The sequence below is a fragment of the Schistocerca nitens genome, chromosome 1 (assembly GCF_023898315.1).
Source record: "Schistocerca nitens isolate TAMUIC-IGC-003100 chromosome 1, iqSchNite1.1, whole genome shotgun sequence".
NCBI lineage: Eukaryota > Metazoa > Arthropoda > Insecta > Orthoptera > Acrididae > Schistocerca > Schistocerca nitens.
In genome coordinates, this window is record NC_064614.1 from 722313835 (window position 1) to 722322324 (window position 8490).

Sequence of the window (8490 nt, forward strand, 5' to 3'; positions counted from 1 at the left end):
AGGTTCGAATCCTGCCTTGGGCACTTCAAGTTTTGGTCACGAGCTGCAAATGTGGCGCTGTGGATGTTAGAAAAAAGTGCAGCAATGTTTCTATACTTAATAGATTAGGAAAGGGACGTTGGCTGGAAAGGTCAAACATGTGAAAAGAGCATAATGTTGATTTTATTATTAAGAGCTTCTTACACGATTTGTTCGATATTGGGACCGGAGATATCGACGAGATGCAGTACAGAGTCAGATTTCCTCCAGGTCGCTAAAACTTGAATTTTTTTTTCACTGTAAATCGTTTCATCAGTTAACGAGTTAGGATATCTACATGTATATCTATACTCTGCAAACCATCGTGAGGGTAAATCCCATTGTACCAGTTTTTAGGATTTCTTCCTGTTCAATTCACGTTTGGAGCATGGGATGAATGCTTGCTTCAATGCCTTTGTACGTGCAGTAATTATTCTAATCTTATCCTCACGATCCCTATGTGAGCAATACGCTGAGGGTTGTAGTATGTTCGTAGAGTAATCATTTAAAGCCGGTTCTTGATACTTTGTTAACATTCTTTGGTTCAAATGGCTCTGAGCACTATGGGACTTAACTGCTGTGGTCATCAGTCCCCTATAACTTAGAACTACTTAAACCTAACTAACCTAAGGACATCACACACATCCATGCCGAGGCAGGATTCGAACCTGCGACCGTAGCGGTCACGCGGCTCCAGACTGTAGCGCCTAGAACCGCACGGCCACTTCGGCCGGCTAAACATTCTTTCTCGGGACAATTTACGTCTATCTTCAAGAGTCTTCCAGTTCAGTTCCTTCAGTATTTCTGTGACACTCGTCCACCTCCATCCACATCTGTATACGTTCAGTATCCCACGTTAGTCCTATCTGGTAAGAGTTTCCACACATTTCAGAAATTAGAATTATATGAATACATTCAGTTGCTGATGGGCGTTGATGTATATCAACGGGGACAGGTGAAAATGTGTACCCGACCGGGACTCGAACCCGGGATCTTCTGCTTATAAGGCAGACGCTTTATCCATCTGAGCCACTGGGGGCACAGAGGACAGTGCGACTGCACTTCTTCCGCGAGATCCACATTCTCACCTTGTATGTCCACACACTATATTCGTAGTGTCCCATCCCAACACACTCAGGACTCGCGGAAGACATTCTTACCAAGTCCCGTAAGAGGTCGGAGAATATCTACATCTACATCTACATTTATACTCCGCAAGCCACCCAACGGTGTATGGCGGAGGGCACTTTACGTGCCACTGTCATTACGTCCCTTTCCTGTTCCTGTCACGTATGGTTCGCGGGAAGAACGACTGCCGGAAAGACTCCGTGTGTGCATCGGCACAGAAGAAGAAGGTTATGGCCGGTATTGCCAGAACTAGATACTTATACGGATATGGTGTCTGTCTGGAAGAACAGACAGCGTATCGGTGCACACATATACCCCGAACTCTTACGGGACTTGGTAAGAACGTCTTCCACGAGTATTGATATATATCAAGTCCCATCAGCAGCTGAATGTATTAATATACTCGTAATTCTAATTCCATTCTAGACGGCTGCAGCTCATCAATGGTGTCTGTTCTTTCGGACATGTCCGAAAGAACAGACACCATATCCATATAAGTAAACATTTCAGAAGTACTCTAGAGCCGGTTGCACGAGTGATCTGCAAACAGTCTACTTTGTAGACTCACCGCACTTCATCAGTATTCTACCAATAAACCGATGCATACCACCTGCTTCACACACGACTGAACGTATGGGATCGTTCCAGTTCATATCCCTACAAAGTGTTACACCCTAGTATTTGTATGAGTTGGCCATTTACAGCAGTGTCTCATTAATATTATAGTCATTGGATACAACGATTTTTCGGTTTGTGAAGTGCACAATATTACATTTCTGGACATTTAAAGAAAGTTGCAGCACTTCGAAATCTTTTCAAGATTTGACTGAATATTTATGTAGCCTCCCTCAGACAGGCTCTTCATTACAGATAACTACATCATCTGCAAAAAGCCTGATTTTAGTGCTAATATTGTCTACCAGATTATTTATAGACAACATGAACAGGAAAGGTTCAAAAATGGTTCAAATGGCTCTTAGCACTATGGGACTTAACTTTTGAGGTCATCAGTCCCCTAGAACTTAGAACTACTTAAACCTAACTAATCCAAGGACATAACACACACCAATGCCCGAGGCAGGATTTGAACCTGCGACCATAGCGGTCGCGCGGTTTCGTAGTTGTAGCGCCTAGAACCGCTCGGCCACTGCGGCCGGCGAACAGGAAGGGTCCCAACACACTTCTCTAAGGCACGCCCTAAGTTACTTCCAATCTGACAATGGCTCTCCATCCAAGATAACACGTTGCGTCCCCCGTACAAAAAGTCCTTAGTCCAGTCATATATTGCACTTGATACCACATATGATCGAACTTTTGACAGTAAGCGTACGCGTGATATTGAATCAGATTCTTGTTTGAAAATCAAGAAATACAGCATTTACCTGACTGCTTTTCAATATGTCATATAATAAAAGTACGAGTTGTGTTTCACGTGTTTCCGAAATCCAAGCTGGTTAACATAGAATAGGTCATTCTGTTCAAGGTGCCTCATTAAGTTTGAGCTCAGAATATGTTGTAAGATTCTACAACAAATCGAATGTCAAGGATATTGAACGCTAGTTTCGTGCGCCGTTTCTACCACCCATCTTCAGAACGTGTGTGACCTGTGCCTTGTTCCAAGAACTGGGCATGGGTTTTCGTTCGAGGGATCAACAATAGATTATAGTTGGAAGAGTGGCTAACTTAGCTTGGAATAGAATCTGACAGGGATTCCATCGCGTCTGGACCTTAGTTCAGTTTTAACGATTTCAGCTGATAGCTACCAAGTTTCGCAGCCGTATGGTTACTACAGCCGACACTAGACTTCCGTGAGTATGTGCAGTTGAATTACAACGCCCCTTCCCCCCTTCCTTTCGGGAACAGCTAGTGATGGAAGTGGTAGATCTCCGTCCTTGAAACAAAGAAATATTCAGTCCACAGCACTGGTCTAATGGAAGAGATTTATTGAAATGTAAGGTCGTCCACTATGTCCGGAACTAGATGAAAAAGGGAATTGGCAGACAGTTGTTTACAGAATAGAAACCATAGCGATAATCATACAGAGCACAGGTTTGGTCACACCTTATCTTCTTTGCTACTTCGGCTGACAGTTACCAATAGTCATCTGCTGATAACAACAGTGACCGGCAACACAACTGTGGTGATTTGTTCTCATATGCTTTGTTCAACAGTGCGGTATCTTTCTCTTATGAAACATGTGAGGGTGCTTGCGAAATTACTTAAGTAAGTGAAAATTCAATTAATATCTTGCAAATCGAACTCAGTACTGACCGCACGAATGAACTTATTCAGTACGCTTATACTGTTTGGACGTTACGACAGATATCACTCCCCCACCCCACCCCCCGTCCCATGCCCTCTCTCTCTCTCTGCATGGTAAACTGTGAAACTTTTTGATTAGTGCAGAGTCTATATTCGTCAGTGTCTGCAAAAGCAACCTGCACGTCCGAAGAAACAGACACTGCTGCCGATCTACTAGCTTACGATATTGTGAAATGTTTTCACAAATTGTGAGTAGAGTACCGCCACAGTTACAAAATTTACTGGAGACAAATGAAAATGTGTGACGATAGGGACACGAACCCAGATTTTCCGCTTTTCGAGAGTGATCGCCTTCATCGCTACGGCTATCTGAGATCACTTCACGGATAGACGTGCACTTCCATATGTCCCAGTGTCTGCTACGTGTAGTGCTCGCGCCTCTGGATCACAGGGTCCTGGGTTGGATTACTGGACGCGTTTTTCTCTGCCTGGGAAATGGGTGTTTGTGTTGTCCTCATCATTTCATCACCATTCGTGAAAATGGCTAGATTGGACTGTGTAAAGATTGGAACTGTTTGCGGGCGTTGATGATCGCGCAGTTGAGCGCCCCCCTCAGACCAAACATCATCATCATCATCATAGTTTTCGCACAATACTGTGCTTCCCGCACATGTAGTTTTCTCGTCAGATTGCCTTGGCTTTGGTATGAAACACACTAGTGCGGTGTCTCTATTTGTCAGTGTCTGTGAAGTTCGTTGCAATGTTCCTTCATGTTTACAGAAACTATCAAATACATACTGTACTAATTATTTCATGCTAAAGCCAAAACAGTTTTCCTAGGAAACTAAATAGATCTCTTCTTGTGCGGGAATTACTGTGACAAGTGGAAGTTTGGGTCTGTCAGTGAAGCGTTCTCGGATAGCCGCATCCGTTAATGTAACCGCTCGCGTGAAGCGGGAAATCCGATTTCAAGTCCCAGTCCAGCAAAAGTTTCGTTTGTCTCCAGTGAACTCTGTTGCTGTTATGGCACCATATTCGCCATTCGCGAATACATTTCACGTGTCAAACTGTTACTCAAAAAAAATGGTTCAAATGGTTCTGAGCACTATGGGACTTAACATCTGTGGTCATCAGTCCCCTAGAACTTAGAACTACTTAAACCTAACTAACCTAAGGACATCACACACATCCATGCCCGAGGCAGGATTCGAACCTGCGACCGTAGCAAAACTGTTACTCTGATCCACGTATAGTCCTGTGCTACGACTTAATTTAAGTAAAACAAGTAAGCTTACCACAAATACTACGATTTCAAAAGAGAAAATAATTTAAAGGTTTCTGTGAAGCAGACCCCGGTACTCCTCCATTCCATAGAACGTGTTCTGTGTGGAGTAGTGATACTGCCCATTCCTCAGTGGGGTATCTTCTTGGAGTGGACAGTGGTGCTATCTACGAGGGTTGATTGAAAAGTAATGCCTCCGCTTTCGTATCTCTTCAACAGTTGGCAGCATTGGTATGTGGCAGGTATTGGCTTGTTTCGTAGCCTCTTCTCTATTGCTCCAGTTGGCGGGAAGCCTTAGCATTGAACGGTGCTGTTGTTAAAGTGTAAAGTATGGAACCCTGCGGCAGCGGTCGGCCAATGAGATTTAAGCAACGTGCAGTCATTGACAGTGGTTTATGGTGATATTGTTGATGTGAGTGCTGTGCGTCGTTGGGCAAGTAAGTTTAAAGATGTGGAGGTGGGAACATCTGACCTGGGTGACCAACAAAGTGTTGGATGTCCTGTGACAGCAACCACCGAGTTCCACAATCAAAATGTTGACGGATTGATTCAGGACGATCGTCGTATCACTCAGAGAGAAATTGCAAGCACGATCGGCATTTCACAAGAACGTGTGGGTTACATTATTGCTTTGGCTCTGAGCACTATGGGACTCAACTGCTGAGGTCATGAGTCCCCTAGAACTTAGAACTAGTTAAACCTAACTAACCTAAGGACATCACACACATCCATGCCCGAGGCAGGATTCGAACCTGCGACCGTAGCAGTCTCGCGGTTCCAGACTGCAGCGCCAGAACCGCGCGGCCACTTCGGCCGGCCCATTATTGCTTTGCTTGGCTATCTGAAGATCTGTGCACGATGGGTACCCCGGATGCTGACTTCTGAAATGAAATCTCACGGATTTGAAATTTGCCAGGGACTCCTCTCGCATTACGACAATGAGGGTCACGCCTTTCTCCATTCTGCTTTCGCTACGGTCGCAGGTTCGAATCCTGCCTCGGGCATGGATGTGTGTGCTGTCCTTAGGTTAGTTAGGTTTACGTAGTTCTAAGTTCTAGGGGACTGATATCACAGCAGTTGAGTCCCATAGTGCTCAGAGCCATTTGAACCATTTCCATTCTGCATTCATTCTCTGATGAATCTCCTTTGGAGTGACACCTTCTGCTGTCAAAAACTTAATGACTGCATATTGCTCAATCGCACTGGCCGACCGTCTGCGCTGGGTTCCATATTTTACACTGTAACAAAACAACAAATGTTCAATGCTAAGGATTCCCGCCAAGTGGAGCTGTTGAGAAGATGCTACGGTACAAGGCAGTACCTGTCACATGCCAATGCTGCCAACTGTTGAAGAGTAACGAAGGTGGAGGCATTATGTTTCAGTTAACCCTCGTATTTACCTGTTTCAAGCGAGCTGCACGTATCTGCGTGCCCACGACTGGCCGTTCTCCGTGCAGCGACGACAGCGCTCGCACCTGTCACCGAGCTCAGAGGCGGTCCAACTGGCAGATGCGAGACGCGGGGCTCAGACGATCGATTAAAACTTTGAAGAGGGCTTCTTCCTGTCGCTTGAGCAAAGCGCCTTTCTGTCGGCCCCAGAGCCCTCCGAGGCGGCTGAAACTCGTCTCGGTGAGATGGGGCTCGACTAAGATGCTGGAATCCAAAGGCACCGGGGCGACTACTACTGCTACGTACGCATAAACTCCTGTCGTATTGTTAATAGGATGGGAGGTATTGAAGTAACATCAGTACACTCGACTGAAAATAAAAGTTACAGTAATTGTCCACTTTTATTGTTCATCCCACTTCGGTGATTTGGAGGACAATACCTCCATCATCATGTGACCTTATATGTCTTAAAGAGACATTAACATTATTTAATTCATGTGCGTCTGTAAAAGCAGAATGTGGCCACTGGAAGACAGTGTCAGACGTTGACAACAAGAAATCGGACAAACAAATATTATGACCCTACGTAATTGAAACTAATCACTCTGGAGATGGAGGTATTCCAGAATGTTCATGTGGAATGCACAGTAGATCTACCTGTTACATTAATTTTAATATGCACGTTCTGTTTGCGATTACTACGGTAAAGCCTAACTTAAATAATTTCACCATCAAATGTCACCCGATGCCTGTGACATTTCTACGAAATAACGAGTAAATATTTTCCCCCACATTAGCTTGATTTTGAAACAGTTAAGGTTCAAAACTGGAAATTTGTGGTAAGGTCTTATGTGACCAAACTACTGAGGCATCGGTCCCTAAGCTTACACACTACTTAATCTAACTTAACACTTTGGCTGCGGCATCGGTGCAGGCGCGCAACTCTCCAGTGCGGCCCGGTAACGTGCAAGTGCGGGCCGGTGACACTCTGAAACGGCAGGTACCGCTCGGAGCCGACGCTTCTAAGACATCTGAGTTACAGGCCGACGTCAAGACTTTGTAAGATCTGTAGGATCATGTTCTATACTTACGCCTACACTTAGAGGTTTCCATTTACACATCCTAGATACCTCTTTTGTATTTTCGCTCAGCAATATGTTGACTGCGTTATCGTTCGTTTCGTCACCTATAAGTTGTCACAATTCGTCTGATGCCAATAATCTGAAGAAATCCATAGGAGAATTGCCAGCAGGAAAAATTTGCAGAATTTCTTCCTTCGTAAATGGGTGATACTGCATATTGTGTGGTTCTTTTTTTCCAGGACTCACCTGGATTATATCCGTGTGACAGGTCGGGCTCCTTTTCGTTGTCGATTTCCACACCACATCATGATTCGTATCGTCAGATTCGGAAATGTCACGAAACAGATTCTAAAGCTGTGCTTCCACGCTATCATCACTCTGCAATTCTTTTGCAGCCTCTATATGACAATCTCCGTGGTATGCATCGTCCTCACTACACAGAAAATCACTGTAGTTTAGTACACTAGTAAGTGTTCCTTTGTCAATTTAACACTTTTCCTGCTCCTTTTCACATTGGAAGGTCCAGGTGTCGGTTCATTAGCCGCCATTACCAACAATATACGTTCCATAAGTGACCACACAAAACAAAAGTTTACACACTTTGATGCTAGCGTAGACGCTGCAACTGGACTGACAAGGGAACCTCCCCATCGCACCCCCCTCAGATTTAGTTATAAGTTGGCACAGTGGATAGGCCTTGAAAAACTGAACACAGATCAATTGAGAAAACAGGAAGAAGTTGTATGGAACTGTGAAAAAATAAGCAAAATATACAAACTGAGTAGTTCAAAGGAAGATAGGCAACATTAAGGACGCGGGGAACACAGGAACGCCGTGGTCTCGTGGTAACGTGAGCAGCTGCGCAACGAAAGGTCCTTTGTTCTAATCTTCCATCGAGTGAAAAGTTTATTTTTTTATTTTCAGTTTATGTGACCAACTCTTATGTTTTCATCACTTTTTTGGGAGTGATTATCACATCCACAAGAAAACCTAAATCGGGCAAGGTAGAAGAATCTTTTTACCCATTTGCCAAGTGTACAAGTTAGGTGGGTCGATAACATATTCCTGTCATGTGACGCACATGCCGTCACCAGTGTCGTATAGAATATATCAGATGTGTTTTCCTGTGGAGGAATCGGTTGACCTACGACCTTGCGATCAAATGTTTTCTGTTCCCATTGGAGAGAAACGTCCTTTCGTCTACTAATCGCACGGTTTTGCGATGCGGTCGCAAAACACAGACACTAAACTTATTACAGTGAACAGAGATGTCAATGAACGAACGGATAGATAATAACTATGCAAAAATAAAGAAAGTAAAATTTTCAG

The 8490-nt window shown here is 44.3% G+C and overlaps 1 non-coding gene across 1 annotated transcript; it reads right to left on the minus strand.

Annotated features, from left to right (window-relative positions):
- Positions 1 to 982: 982 nt before the first annotated feature.
- Positions 983 to 1060, minus strand: Trnai-uau (transfer RNA isoleucine (anticodon UAU)). The gene has a single exon. It is a non-coding gene; the product is annotated as a tRNA-Ile (tRNA).
- Between the last annotated feature and the right edge of the window lie 7430 nt (positions 1061 to 8490).